The sequence below is a fragment of the Lissotriton helveticus genome, chromosome 3_1 (genome assembly GCF_964261635.1).
Source record: "Lissotriton helveticus chromosome 3_1, aLisHel1.1, whole genome shotgun sequence".
In the NCBI taxonomy this organism is placed as follows: domain Eukaryota; kingdom Metazoa; phylum Chordata; class Amphibia; order Caudata; family Salamandridae; genus Lissotriton; species Lissotriton helveticus.
The window spans coordinates 44519672-44535686 of record NC_136061.1 but is presented as its reverse complement, the minus strand read 5'-3'; the positions used below and the strand labels follow the sequence as shown (position 1 = coordinate 44535686).

Sequence of the window (16015 nt, the reverse complement as noted above, 5' to 3'; positions counted from 1 at the left end):
CATGAAGACGCAGGTGTCCAAGCTGACATATCAAGGAAGCATGTTGTAGAAGAAGAACCCTGAAACTGATATTAAGAATGGGGGTAAAGGGAGGCAAGCTAACTTGAGGTCTATAAAATTATCTCTGGTTCTGCAAGAACTCTCTTGAAACCCACCCTTGCACTGTGAAGTGCCCTCCCCAGCTCAGTCTGAGAACATGAGCCCTTCCCTTTGTTGTGAGAAAACACAAGATTCTTCTGTAAGTTTCCTTGGTCGCTCCTGGCTCTGTAGAGCGCACAGATGCCTTAGTGTAGGTTTCTATTTAACTGACTGAGGTTTCAAACTAGGATTTTATGTTTGAACCTGAAAGCACCAGGCTCTGTGGGGTTCTTGGGGCGCAGGTGGAGAGGTCGAGTTGCTGTACAGGATGCAGTTTCAGGTTGTACACAGGGGGGAAGAGTACAGGAAGGGTAAAGCTTTAAAGCAGAAGAAGAATTTTCTTGCCCACTAGTTCGAATGGACCTTACACTGCTGAGCCAACCAACCTCGTTCCTCACAGCAGATTAACGTTCAGGGACACCAAAGACAACCTATCTTATTGACTATGGTTCTTTTAGACTGCCGAGAAGAGAAAATCCCACTGTCTCTGCAGGTGGTAGCCCCAGCGATGTACAAAGGAGGCACTTTAGCCAAAATGCTTAAACTTGCAGTCCGGGTCCATAGTGGTCAAGGGATGTGGAATCACTCTCTGTCTCTCTGCAAGAAGACCCTCCAATCTCCTTAATTGCAGACTTTTAGGGTACCTGCATTCTGGCAGCTGGGTGTCTGGGCGCTACACAAGCAGCGTGTGCCACTCTGGCCAGGAAGGCACACTGCAAAGAGTTATGTATGCCACTGCGCTTCCCATGCAGTTCCTGCCTCTCGTGCTCCTGGGCATCGTTGTGTTGTAATGCACACTTATTAATTGTCACAAGTTTTAACAAGAGCTTTCTCTTTTAGTTTAATACACAGCACACTGGTACACACTAGACTAAACCCAGCTGTGCTGCTTTACAACATGGGACCTTAAAAAACATTGACAACGCCAAATAGTAGAGCTAGTTGGCTTTGTCAATGTTTTTTTGCCATCTTGTACAGCAGCTTTCGACACAGTCAGGGAAACCTATAAGGCGGAGGTTGCTCCTCCACGCCCTGTTCCCGGCATCCTCTGCACAATAGCTCAGTGAAAGCTTTGCAATACTCCTACTACAAGGACATATGGACCCAGCACTAGCCACCACTCAATCTCCATTTGAAATGACCATTCAGGTGAATGGAGAGCCATCTCGACATTGAGAAATACAGACACATCCCTAATGTTTAGCCTTCTCTGATGGACATGAGGGAAAAAGGTTCTCTGGTTGTGCACGGTCGCCTTGCAGGCACAAACCCAAATTGGTTCGGTTGGACCATCTTATCCATTTGTGGTGTCAGTCGGTTGATGACTAAACAAGCCAGAATTTTGGTGTCGGGGTTTAATTAAGAGAGATGGTGGTAATTTTAACAGTCCTTATCTTTGATTAGCCTCATGAGCGCCGTCAGCACTGCTTCAGTCATGGTTGGTGGCAAACTACTGACCTGCCCTCACTCAATATGTAAGTTTAGTGAACAGGGCACCAATTCCTTCTGGAATGCTTTATAACATTTGGCAGTCAGCCCATCACAGCCAGGTGCCTTTCCCTCTATGGCCGTCTTAATTTGTACAACACTGAGCGGCTCCAGCAGGGGGTTGTGCGGGCCTGTATTAGCCCTTGTAGGTCAGTGTTCCAGATTCAGGGTTCCAGATCCTGGGTGCACAGACGGAAAAGGCCTGTTGTTTTGTTTTTTCTCTTTTTTACACTTGTTTAGTCTTTAGTCTGATGGTGGCTTGGCTTCAGTGTGCTGCGAAACACCAGAGATGGTTTTGGCTCTGCCGGCACAGTCAGGGAACTCAATCTCCAGCATCGCCGGCGAATGGTCAGAGAGCGTTCTCTGTAAATACTGGTGACTAAGAACCAAAGGAACTATGGGTCTTAGAGTTTGGCTGATGGGATATTTTATCAGGAACACAGCGGGGGTCCCATCCGCCACATTACAAGTGCATAATAGCCTGTGGCACTATATTACAAGTGCATTATAGCCTGTGGCACTGTATTACAACTGCATTACAGCCTGTGGCACTATCACAAGTGCGTTATAGCCTGTGGCACTGTATTACAAGTGCATTATAGCCTGTGGCACTGTATTACATGTGCCTTATAGCCTGTGGCACTGTATTACATGTGGCTTATAGCCTGTGGCACTGTATTACAAGTGCATTAGAGCCTGTTGCACTGTATTACAAGTACATTATTGCGTGTGGGACTGTAGTACAAGTGTGTGAGAGCCTGTGGCACTGTATTAAAAGTGCATTAGAAACTGTTGCACTGTATTACAAGTGCATTAGAGCCTGTGGCACTTGTAGTGCAGCAGATGGAATAGCTGCCACGTTTTGAGAAAGTAATCCATCCATCAAACTCAAAATAACGCCCTATAGCTCTTACCATGAGCCGAACAATGCTGGAGTCGGAAAAGGGAATATAGGGAGAATGATCATTCCGCTCCCCCCATACATCTACTATACCAGTCATGGCCATAATCTTCCGCTTGTAAATGACGCTCCCGTAGAGCTTGCCCTCAACGCTGTCAGCCAGTCCATTGTAGGGTCACATGCGAGGTTAAAATCACTCCAATATCATATTGAGAGCATTATGTTTCCTACATAGGGACAGTCGATTTAAAAAGAAAAAACTGGCGAGTCAAAACTGGGGATCATTTGTGAGCCCATAACCGCCAGCAGGCTATTTTGTGCCTCAGAGTGGATACGAGCCCGCTTCAAGTTAACCGTGTGATGTATAACTAATGTTGGTGTAATGAGCTGTACGTTGTGTAATATCAATATTGGCCCCATTTTTCTGCAACGGTCGGGGTTGTGCTTGGGTCAAGGTTTGTCGTTTGGGAAAGGGTAGATCTACCTTGTGCCTCTCCATAATTATGCTAAAATAAGCAGCAGCTGCAGAATCGCACAATTTCAGTAGCCGTGAATATGCTTCCATTCAGTTAAATAAACTATAACCAACCGCCTCCAGCCTTCCACACTGAATCAAACAGACATGCTAAGCTATCCAAAATCACCAATGTATGCATTTAAATATCCGAGAGGGGCTAACACCAAGATGGTCATCACAGTAGCTGCGGATTGAAACAGATATATGGTTTTGAGTATAGAGTGACACCGATATGTGGTGGCCATCTTGGTTGGCAGCAGGACAAACACCCTTCCTTGCACACATTTTATTCGCCAGTCAGGGCATGTCTGGTAAATAAACATTAATGCATGCAAAAGAATGTTTAATCTTTCTACCCTTCCCTTGCCCGATACCACTTCCAAACAAGTGTTAATCCTCTGGTCGTTGTGCAGTCATCAACAATTCATTCCTCTGAAGTTTCCAGGAGGTGACACAGTATTCTATAAAACTATAAAATAAATAAATGAACTAACGAACACGTTACTTACATTTGGTAACGCTTTTTCTGGTAGATACAATATCTGCCTGTGGATTCCCCACTTTGTGAATATCCCCTTGCGTCAGCAACATTCGGAAATCCTTTTTGTAGCTTCGCGCCGACGTGGACTTGGACGTCATAGACACGGCATCGCACGCGACTCCGCTGACGTCACCGACGCCTACAATAAGCCCACGCCGGCGTGATGACATCAGTTCCGCCCTTTTTTCCGTGCCTTCGAGGCACACGGACGGACCAATGACAGTAGACATATACACAGTATACGCAGTACAAATATCAAGGTAACACACACAGTGTGAAGCAAATGCAGTAAAACATTTGAAATAAACAACTCCTTGACAATAAAATAAATACATTACAGAAACTCTGGTAGAGAAGAGTGGACAACGGGGAGGCGGGTGGGTCTGTGAGGAATCCACAGGCAGATATTGTATCTATCAGAAAAAGCGTTACCAAAGGTAAGTAACTTGTTCTTCTGATAGATACATCTGCCGTGTGGATTCCTCACCTTGTGAATAGAGTCCCACAGAAGTCCCCACTCCCGGAGGAGGGTGTCCACTCTTCTAGACCAGGAAATCCTAGAGAACAGAGCGTGCAAAGTGGCCATCCCTCCTCACCTCGGAATCCAAGCAGTAATGCTTCGCGAAAGTGTGGAGGGAGGCCCAAGTCGCAGCTCTGCAAATATCCTCTACAGGAACACCTCTAGCCAATGCTGAGGTTGAAGACTTAGCTCTTGTAGAATGAGCCCTTATACCCTCTGGTGGTTCCTTATCGGCCAAAGAGTAGCAGATCTTTATACAGAGGACGATCCATCTTGACAAAGTTCTTTTATGGACTGCTCTTCCTTTCTTGCAGCCAGCAAACCCAATGAAGAGCTGGTCTTCCAAACGAAAGTCCTTGGATCTGTCCAAGTAAAAGGACACCGCCCTTTTGGGGTCCAGACGGTGCAACCTCTCCTCCTCCTTGGAAGGGTGTGGGGGAGGATAAAAGGTAAGGAGGGTAATGGATTGACCAAGGTGGAAAGGAGATACCACCTTAGGCAGAAAAGCAGCCCTGGTCCTAAGAACCATTCGATCAGCATGAATGGTCAAGAAAGGGGGCTTGTAACTAAGAGCTTGAAGCTCACTTACCCTCCTTGCCGAGGTTATTGCAATGAGGAAGACTGTCTTAAGAGTCAAAAGCCTCATAGGACATTTGTGAAGAGGCTCAAAGGGAGCACCCATCAGAAAGGTCAATACAAGATTTAAGTCCCACTGAGGCACAATAAAAGGAGTAGGAGGGAACTTATTTGTGAGGCCCTTCAAAAACCTTAAAACTACAGGAGATTTAAAAAGAGATGGCTGGTCAGGCAAGCAGAGAAATGCCGACAGCGCTGAAAGATAGCCCTTCACTGTGGCAACAGCAAGCCCCTGTTGCGCCAGAGAAAGGGCAAACAGGAGAACATCAGACAATTGGGCTCTCAAAGGGTCAATAGATTTCTCCCCACACCACGTGACAAATTTTGACCATCTATAAGAATAGATGGACTTAGTGGAGTCACGCCTGGCTGACAAGATGACATACACAACGTCAGGCGGAAGGGAAAAGGAATTCAGGTTGCCCCGTTCAATCTCCAGGCATGAATGTGTAATGTCTGGAGGTGGGGGTGTAGAACCTGCCCCTCCATCTGAGAGAGGAGGTCTGCCCTGAGATGGAGACGGAGCGGCGGGTGAGAGGAGAGGTGGAGAAGATCTGTATACCACACCCTTCTTGGCCAGTCCGGGGCGACCAATATGACTTGGGCCCGGTCTAGGCGAATCTTCCTCAGAACCCGAGGAATCAAAGGTATGGGAGGAAACGCGTAAAGGAGTTGATTTACCCAACTCAACTGAAACGCATCCCCCAAGGCTCCTTGAATCGGAAACTGGAGACTGCAGAACGACAGGCAGTGAGCATTCTCGCGAGTGGCAAACAGGTCCACCCGAGGAGTCCCCCACATCCGAAAGATGTCGTGAACCACCTCCGGGTGAAGCCTCCACTCGTGGTCGGCAGAGAACTGCCGACTGAGACTGTCTGCACGAACGTTCAGAACCCCGGCCAGATGATTCGCCATCAGACAAATCTGATGGTCCTGAACCCAGGACCAGAGACGCAGAGCCTCTCTGCAGAGACACTGCGACCCCACTCCTCCCTGTTTGTTGATATACCACATCGCGGTCGTGTTGTCCGTCAGGACTTGAACTGAACGACCGCGAAGGGAAGGGAGGAAGGCCTTGAGCGCCAAACGTATCGCCCGCAATTCTAGAAGGTTGATGTGAAGCAACCTTTCCTCTGGAGACCAAAGACCCTTGACCTCCTGATCCCCCAGATGAGCACCCCACCCTAGAGTGGATGCATCCGTTATCACTGTGGCCACCGGAGGAGGCAGTTGAAAAGGTTTCCCCTGAGACAGGTTGCCTTCCACGCCCCACCAAGACAGATCCGCCGCAGCTTCTCCGGAGATCCTCACTGACTCCCTGAGATCTCCGTTGTGCTGATACCACTGCCTGCGGAGGCACCACTGGAGCGCCCTCATGTGCCAGCGTGCATGGTTGACCAACAGAATGCATGAAGCCATCAGACCGAGCAGGCGAAGGACCTTCAGGACTGGAACGACCGCTCCATTGTAAAATAAAGGAATCATTTCCTGTATGTCGTGAATCCTTTGAAGGGGAGGGAATGCACGACATACAGTTGTGTCCAGTACAGCACCTATGAACAGGTTGCGCTGGGAGGGCACCAGGTGAGACTTGGGTACATTTATCGAAAAACCCAACCTGTACAACAACTGGGTTGTCTCCTGCAGATGATGGAGCACTCTCTCCGACGACTCTGCCTTGATCAGCCAGTCGTCCAAATAAGGGAATACAGGAATCCCTGATCTTCTGAGATGCGCCGCCACCACTGCCATCACCTTGGTGAAGACTCGAGGCGCTGTAGTAAGACCAAACGGAAGGACCGCAAACTGATAGTGCTGCGATCCCACCGTAAAACGGAGATACTTCTTGTGCAACTTCAGGATTGGGATATGAAAATACGCATCCTGCAAGTCGAGCGACACCATCCAGTCTTCTTCCAGCAGAGCCTGAAGAACCTGAGCAAGGGTGAGCATCTTGAATTTCTCCTGAGATCCAGGATTGGACGAAGCCTGCCATCGTTCTTGGGTATCAGGAAATACCGGGAGTAGCATCCCTGACCCCTTTCCTGCTCCGGGACCACCTCTATCGCACCTTTTCTCAATAAAGTTTGAACTTCCTCCTGAAGGAGTAACAGGTGTTCCTCTGAGCAATATCCCTGACAAGGAGGGTAATTTGGAGGGAATTCCCGAAAGGGAAGGGCATACCCATTTTCTACGAGATTGAGAACCCAAAGATCTGATGTAACCGATTCCCAATCCCGTAGAAAGTGGGTAAGCCGACCCCCCACCGGACCCACATGATCCTGAATGGCGGATCTAGGGCTGCTTTTCCGTGGCTGGGGGGGTTGGAGGAGGTGGAGGAGGAAGAGGCTTGATGTCCTCGAGGACGTGCTCTCTGCTTTCCCCTGTATGACCTATACAAGGTATTTTGCTGCTGCTGCTGCTGTTGTTGCTGCTGCTGCTGACCTTGTCTATATGAACGAAAGGAAGAGCGACCAAACCCTCTGAATTTCCTGGTTGTAGAACCTCTGATCTGAAGGCCAAGAGATCTAGCGGTTGCTCTGCTATCCTTGAATCTCTCCAAGGCCGTGTCCGCTTTTTTTCCAAAAAGTCCTTCACCATCGAAAGGCAAATCCAATAAAGCGGACTGCACATCAGCTGAAAAATCAGATGATTTCAACCAAGCCGAACGCCTTGTGGCAACCGCCGTGCCCATGATTCTTGCCACAGAATCAGCAGTATCGAGGCCGCTTTGGATGACCTGACGGGCTGCCGCTTGAGAGTCAGATAAAACTTCCTCAAAGTCTTTTCTGCTATCCTCCGGAACCTTAGGGATCAATGAACGCATAGAGTCCATAAGTGCATGTACATATCTACCCATAAGGCAAGTGGCATTAGATGATTTTAATGCCATACTAGCAGAAGAAAAAGTCTTTTTGGCGACTTGATCCTGATTCCTGGCCTCTTTGTCGCCAGGCACCTGCGGAAAAGCACCAACCGACTTCTTAGAACAAGCCACCTGAATCACCAAGCTCTCAGGAGAAGGGTGAGATGACAAGAAGGCAGGATCTTCAGGAGCCACTCTATACCTCCTAGCCACACTTTTTGAAACTGCAGGAGCAGAAAAAGGTTTCTTCCATACTTCCATAATGGGCTCCGTTAAAGCATCATTAAATGGTAGTAAAGGTTCCACCGCTGAGTTCGGAGAATGAAGAACCTCAGTCAGTAAATTCGACTTAAATTCGACAGTAGGTAAAGTCAAACCTAAAAGTCCTGCTGCCTTCTTCATAACAACGTGGTATGGCTGAACATCTCTAGAGGGTGTATCAGGTCCCGAAGGTAAAGCCCATTCTGGAGAAAATTCAAGACCACTCGCCTCTGCCAGGTCCTCGAAATAATTCCCATCCAGCTCACCTTCTTCCAAGTCTGAATGAGACTCACAAAATCTCTGCTCATCTAGGAGACGTTGAGCCTCTCTCCTAGACCTCAGTTTAACTCGAAGTGCAGCCGGATCCTATGTCGAATCCGACGGCGCCGGAGCCGACGTCGGAATCGAATCCGAAGGCTTGGAAGGATGTTCCATAAACTTGCTTGGAGCCGGCGACGCCGGAGCCGGAGTCGTCGACTTCGGTCGAGCCGGCGTCGATATCGGCGTCGACCTCGGTGGAGCCTGGTACTGCCACAGCGGGGTCGGGGCTGGCATATACGGCATGAAAGGTGCCGGAGCATATGAGTGAGGTACACCCAAATTAAAAGCCATTGGACCCATGGGACCCGAAGGTGATCCAGAGGGGTGCCATGATCTTGAGAAAACACCATACATCGCGTTTAGAAACGCAGAAGGGTCCTGACCTGGAGCTGGAAATGGTGGATGCTCAGGATGACCTCGAGGCAGATTAGAATCTGTTACATTAACAGGATTCGAAGTCTCCTCTTCAACAGGAACTCCATCGGCGTCCTCCGGATTCGAAGATGGAGCCGGAGACGGAGCCGGAGTCGGATCCGGAACCGGAGTCGGAGAATGGACTAGCGACTCTGAAGGTGAGGCCTCACCTTCCTGATCCGACACTTGTGGAGGGATTACCTTCGACTTCATTTTCTTGGGAGATTTCGATCTTGAGCCAGACCTATCATCCGAATGACGTCGGGACTCATGTCTCCTCCTCTTATGTTTTTTACGAGAGCCAGAAGCATGATCAGATGAAGACTTCGAGACCGACGCCTCACGAGATCCCGACCTGGATCTCGACTTCGATCTCTTCGAGTGTTTTGAAGATCTTCTAACTTTACTCGCCTTCAGCTTAGCCACAAGAAGTTTTGACTCCCTTTCTCGTAGAGCCTTCGGATTCATTTTCTGACACGACGAACACCCATCCACGTCGTGGTCAGAGCTCAGACACCAAATGCAGTCTTGGTGTGGGTCCGTAACTGACATCATCTTTCCACATTCTCTACAAGGCTTAAAACCTGTTTTCTTTGTCGACATGACAATCGAATAAGAAGGGCAGAGAATGGAGAATCTAAGAAAAATAGTAACAAAGTCACCAGTAAAGCTACAGAGTATCCCGAAACCGTTAGCGTCGACGACGCGGAAAAAAGGGAACTGATGTCATCACGCCGGCATGGGCCTGTTATAGGCGTCGGTGACGTCAGCGGAGTCGCGAGCGATGTCGTGTCTCTATGACGTCCGAGTCCACGTCAGCGCGAGGCTACAAAAAGAATTTCCGAATGTTGCTGACGCAAGGGGATATTCACAAGGTGAGGAATCCACACGGCAGATGTATCTATCAGAAATATCTAAAGTAAGAAAGAGCAATTAAAATCAACATTAATAGCAGGTGTTTGTTGTAAATGTAAAATGTAAAATACTCCCAAGCCAAAAGTTGAAATAATAAAAGGGGAGAGGTGTGGCGCCGCGGCCAGGGCGACGGACGCTGGAATCTGGGGATCAGGGTTCGATCCCCGGCTCCGGCGATAGGTTAGCCCAGCACCATGTGACTCTGGGCAATAGCTCGCTTAATCTTCCCGACGGCCCCCAGCGCCTAGAGACCCTTACGGGTGATTGTGCGCTTTACAAATGTGGATTATTATTTCCCCACTACAGAAAGTAATCGCAACTCAAACTGGAAGGAAATTGTCTAAGGAACTAAAGGGCAAACAGGATCATAACCAGATATATTCACTCAGAAAACTCTTCAAGGAGGAAAACAAATTAGAGACTCACCAACCGCCTGTAGCATTTTATCCAATTTTTACAAAAAAAAAAATCAAACCTCAACTGAATTGGAGCAGTCTGGCAATTTCACACTCTAAAGCAACTGCTGATACTGAGTTGTCCAATAATGCAATACAGGACACAGATATTACAAATAGCAAAAGAAAACAAAAGAAGATTAAATCGAAAAGGAGAAAGGCGTTAAGAAGGATAGAGAAAAAGAAAACCCGTATAACAAGATTCCAGAATATCTCCCCTTCACCAATCCGTTCACTAGATAAATAGGAAAAGGCAGGAACGCCTCAGAACCCGAAGGTAAAAGAGCAGAAGTCACCTGTGAAAATACAAAGAGTCGATTCTATCCAACTTAACAAACGTAATCCAAAGGCAAAAAATGTTTTATTAGTAGATCACGGACCCACGATGCTGGTATTAAAGATATCCCTAAAAGATCTTTTACCATCGAGAAAATTAACCCACAAGTAGAGGAGATCAGACCAAGCCACCTGGAAATTACTGAACTATTCCCTTCAGCTGAAACTCCACTTAACCGCGACCGAATTATCAGTCTGCTTCGAAAGATCCAGCCGTTACACTCCCTAGAGAGAAATGAAATAAAACTAGTTACGTTCCCGGAAGAAACTAATACAACAACAGCAATGGTCGAATTCTGGTCTCCAGTGATACCGGAATTATATTAAAGGAGAGTGAGATTCTCCACAAATATGGCTACGATTTGACCCCAGTATCAAATCACAAAGCCCAAAAGAAACAAATAACAGAAGAATCCTCTAAAACGCAGCGACTGAATCAAAGCCTTAATATCATGAACAACCCCCCAGTCCACTATGCAGAAAATATATTGGTCTCCAAAGAGAATGGTGTCAGAGGAATCTGGAAAGAAATACTCCTAAAAGGGAAATAACAACGAGGGATTACTCATGGGCCTGGATCTCGGAGACACTGAACAGTAACAAACAAATTAAGGATAACAAATCTTCCGTTTAGCACAGGCTTGACTATCCGTTCTTGGAATATTGCTGGGAAAACTCAAGATAAGATGACTGAAATAACAAAAAACAGTCCAGCGATAGTGGCCCTGCAAGAAACCTGGTCTACATCAAATTTCGTACAAGAAAAATATTACGTATATGATACTCCTGCCGAGCAGGTTGATCGGGGTCATGCGAAAGGTGGGATAGCGATTTTGCTTAATGAAGATTACAATTGTGCCCAAGAAATAATTCCAACTAACTCAAAGAATTATCAATGTATCAAGATTAAGTTTGGGATAAACTCTCTAGAAGCTCTAGAAGATCTAATAATTTGTAATGTTTATATCCCCGGGGAGCAAAAATGGATGTACTCGCTTTAGAAATTCTAGAAGATATCGAACAAATAGTAGAAGGACAAGGTTATCCATCACTTTTCATCATGGGCGAATGAGGTACTTGAAAAATGGGCAAATTGGTACAAACAAGAGGCCCTGGGATTCTCCATTCCACTATTCCCTAAAGAAAACAAAGCGGATAAAAGAGGGAACATTTTAGTAGCCTCACTACCATCGTTAAGTGGAATAATACTAAATGGTAATGTAGAAGGAGACATTCCTGCCTCAAACACAAGACAAGGGAACTGTAGTTCCTCACTCTTGGACTACATGATTTGTACCTCGGATCTGTTTGGAACAGTTTTACATCTCAAAATTAAATTTGTTCATGGCAGTGAACATGCTATCCTACAAGCAAATACTGAGTGGAAGACACAACTTCCCTCGTCAAGCCATATTATGTATATTCATAGCACAGTCTTGGTAAATCAGGCCCAAAGACGGATTCAATGGAATTCAGCAACACTCAATAAAATGATCACCATAATCAATACAACACAACTATTGCAAATAATTTACTCTACTAATCCGATAACAAATTTCGAAATGGCTATCAAAAGTTTATTACAAAAACTACAGGAAAACTTAAACCAATGGGGAACAACAAAGAATAAATACTATAAACCAAAATTAGCTACTATAACAAAACAATTAAATAAATTGATAAGATCGCAGTTTCTAGAATACTCAATATCCAAACAGCTAGAAATCAACAAATTGAAAAATCAACGCAGGAGAGAAAGAGCAAAAAATAAGACAATGACCCAGGATAAAAACTGGGTAGATATGCGGATAGCAGCAACACAAAAAAACCAACGTGCCTATTGGAATATAATCGCTAAAGAAACAGGCACGAAAAAAGCATTACAAGCTATCCCGGTGCCTCCGACAGAATGGGAATCATACTTTGCCAATCTATATAAACTAAATTCCAATTCAGAAATAACCAATAATTTGGCTAGAAATCCCGAAGGAAAATCTTCAAATAACGGAGCTCCTAGTCCCCTGTCAATTGAGGTATTTATAAAAAGGGCAAGAACAACGGGAGCAACGGGTTCTGACCAAATTCCGATTAAGGTCCTCCAATGCAATCCCAAAGAATGGAGCAAGATGCTATCTCCCCTGTTTAACCATATCTTCACCACCGGGAAAATCCCCAAATCTTGGAAGGGGAGCATTGTAATACCTATACACAAAAAGAGTACAGGCAGATAGCCCTTCTAGATGCAACAGGAAAGATTTTCACAGCAGCAGTATTAGACCATCTTAAGGACTGGGCCTTTTCTTCTGGACTAATCCGCCTATATCAAGCCGGATTTACACCAAAGCACTCGGCCATTGACAATATTGCGGTGTTGCAAACCATCTTAGACAAATAAGTGGCTCTTAAATCCCAGGTTGTGTATGCTGCCTTCATTGACTTTACCACCGCATTCGATAGAGTGGATAGAGGAACACTATGGAGAAAGCTCAACAAAATGGGTATCCCGGACAAATTACTTCATATAATAACATCATTACATTCCGGGACTTGGTGTCAGGTCCAAATGGGGAGGGAAAAGGGTCTCACAAGCCCTATCCTGACTCCAAACGCCCTTAGGCAAGGATGCCTTCTTGCTCCCCTACTGTTCTCCCTTTACCTTAGCGACATGCCCGAATATTTTAAACAGATATGCAATTTTCCACCTAAAATTGCCTTCCACAAAATTCACACCATGATGTATGCAGACGGCGTTATCATTTTAGACCTAACACCATTTGGTCTGCAAAGAAGCCTCCAAGCACTCCACAACTATACGGAGGAAAACTATTAAATACCGAACATCACGAAAACAAAAATAGTTCTGTTTTCAGGAAAGAAACAGAGTACCAAATTTAGCTGGTCTCTAGGGGGAAAAGTGTTGGAAGGGGCAAATGAATATACCTATCTAGGTCGAATTTTCACCTAGTCTCTACAAAATAGGCTCCATACTCAGATCTTGATTCGTAAATCTGACGTTCATGTGGGAGCACTTTCTCGCTTATATGCTGCAACTGGACAAAGACACTTTTCTTCTCTGCTTCAGGTATACAGCGCCAAGATTCCACCAGTGCTGTCATACGCTCTTGAATACATCCCAATAAGCCAATGGAACTTTCTAGATCTAAATGAAGGGAAGATCTTACGGAAGCTAACAAAGCTGTCTCAGGCTGTACCAGTGCAAGCTCTCCGCCTCGAGTTCTCATTACCCAGCTCCTATGCTAGAGGAATTGCCAATATCATTAGATGGGCATACAACCTCCTCCATGCGGAAGAAGGAACGCTTCGATCTCTACTTAAAATAGAAACATTTGAAAAAGAATCTCCGAAACATGTATTCTCAAGGAATGTTTAAACTGCTTTTAAGTTATCCAATGTTATTATTAATTTGTTACAGTCATGGACACCTGCTCAGCTGAAGCTCTTTTTAAAGCATTTTACTCCAAGACTCAGTTTTGAACTTAACTCTCGGCATTGCACTAAGTTGTCTTTATATAAAAAGTTCGCAGAATCTATAGTCTTTAAGAAAACACAACAGTATATTAATTTTAATTTAAAGCATGGGGTCAGGAGATTGATAGTGCTGCTCCGATTTGGGATACTTCCTGTAAAAACAGTTACATATAGGTGGCTACCAAAAGAAAAATCAAGCACTATCTGTAACCTGTGCGATGGTGGGGAGCAGGACTTGGAACATTTGTTGTTCACATGCCCAAACGTGACAGTGGTAAAGGCAAGAAAAAGGTTCTTACGACCAATTTACACAAAATGTAGAATTAACTCTGTGCAGGAATTGATCATACTATGTAAAGCTCCGCCAAATGTGTTCATCTGTTACAATCTATGCAAATTTGTAAAACCTATTTTAACTTTGTAGTAGAATGAAAACCTTTCTTTTTAACATAACTGTTTACAATTTTATATTATGTACTGAATATTTGTGGTTCTCTGTGGAGAACTAAACCAAATAAATTAACTTGAACAGAACAGAACTGAACAGTCCATTGTAGGGTCACATGCGAGGTTAAAATCACTCCAATATCATATTGAGAGCATTATGTTTCCTACATAGGGACAGTCGATTTAAAAATAAACCCAGGCGAGTCAAAACTGGGGATCATTTGTGAGCCCATAACCGCCAGCAGGCTATCTTGTGCCTCAGAGTGGATACGAGCCCGCTTCAAGTTAACTGTGTGATGTATAAATAATGTTGATGTAATCAGCTGTACGTTGTGTAATATCAATATTGGCCCCATTTTTCTGCAACGGTCGGGGTTGTGCTTCGGTTAAGGTTTGTCGTTTGTGAAAGGGTAGATCTACCTTGTGCCTCTCCAGGTATGCCAGAACCAACCACTTCTTCTTAGGGTTGTTCAACCCCCTGATTTACCATGTCAATAATTTAATGACTGGGCCCATGAAATACTAGGACTAGCTATGGAGCTACATGCGACAACAAACTGTACCAGAATCAGTAAAACAATTATTTACAGGTCTATGTGTCTTTTTATATACAGCCCAGGGCCACTAGAATCGTGCAGCAGGGGAGCACCAAATTATGTGGCTGTGTTGACTAAATTATGCGGCAAGAAAAGGCAAATTAGGCGGCACATTTGTGATAGTATTACTTGATTGTTTTGTGATTTTTACACATGGTAATACTATCTGGATAATGATTCCACCTCATTAGTACATTTTTAACAATGAAATACAAAAATAAGCAACTGAAGGCAGACCAGTTAACCTCTGTGAAGGGCCTTCCACAACGCGCGCACACAGGTTGCCACATTTTTAGTAACTTTTAATCCGTTTGAGCTAGAAACTATTTTTTTTTAAATCTGCAGATTATGCAGTAGATGAGAGATTATGTGGCAAATGCGTCAAATCCATAAATATGCAAAAAAAAAAGCAGCAGCGGCAGAATCGCACAATTCTAGTGGCCATGAATATAGCTGCATCTGGTTAAATGAACTATACCCAACCGCCTCCAGCGTACCACACTGAATCAAAAAGATGCGCAGGGCCACCCAAAATCCCTAATGTATGTAGTTATATATCAGAGAGGGGCTCACACCAAGATTGTCATCGTGGTAGACGCGGATTGAAACAGATACATGGTTTTGGGTATAGAGTGACACAGTTATGAGGCCATTTTAGTTGCAGCAGGACAAACACCCTCCCTTGCACACGTTTTGAAGGGAGTGAATTTTAATCGCCTGTCAGGGCATAGCTGGTAAATAAATAGTGATGCATGCAAAAGAACGTATAATCTTTCTACCCTTCCCTTGCCTGATAGAACTTCCAAACCAGTGTTAATCCACTGGTTGTTGTGCAGCCATCAACAATTCATTACTCTGAAGTATCCGAGAGGTGAGACTCAGAATTTTATAAAACTATGAAATAAATAAATGAACTAACACCAATGCAGGGCACATGCTGAAATTTAGGTACAAAGGACCTAATGTAGATCTTGGCGGATGGCAATACTCTGTCACAAACATGATGGAGATCCCATCCTCTGTATTACGATGCCCTTATATCCTACGGAGATCGTAAAATGGCGGATGAGATATCTGTCAATATTGAATTCGCCGAGATCTAAAAAGGCCAAAATTCCAAGGTTAAGGCCGGTGACATGTAGAGCACCCGTGCACTCACTGTGTTGAGACTTCA

General features: G+C 45.1%; 1 protein-coding gene across 5 annotated transcripts in view; it reads right to left on the bottom strand.

Moving 5' to 3' along the window:
* The window catches only part of ABCB6 (ATP binding cassette subfamily B member 6 (LAN blood group)), a 306484-nt gene that overhangs the window by 23655 nt on the left and 266814 nt on the right, over window positions 1-16015 (bottom strand). The gene's annotated exons all lie outside the window — the stretch shown is intronic.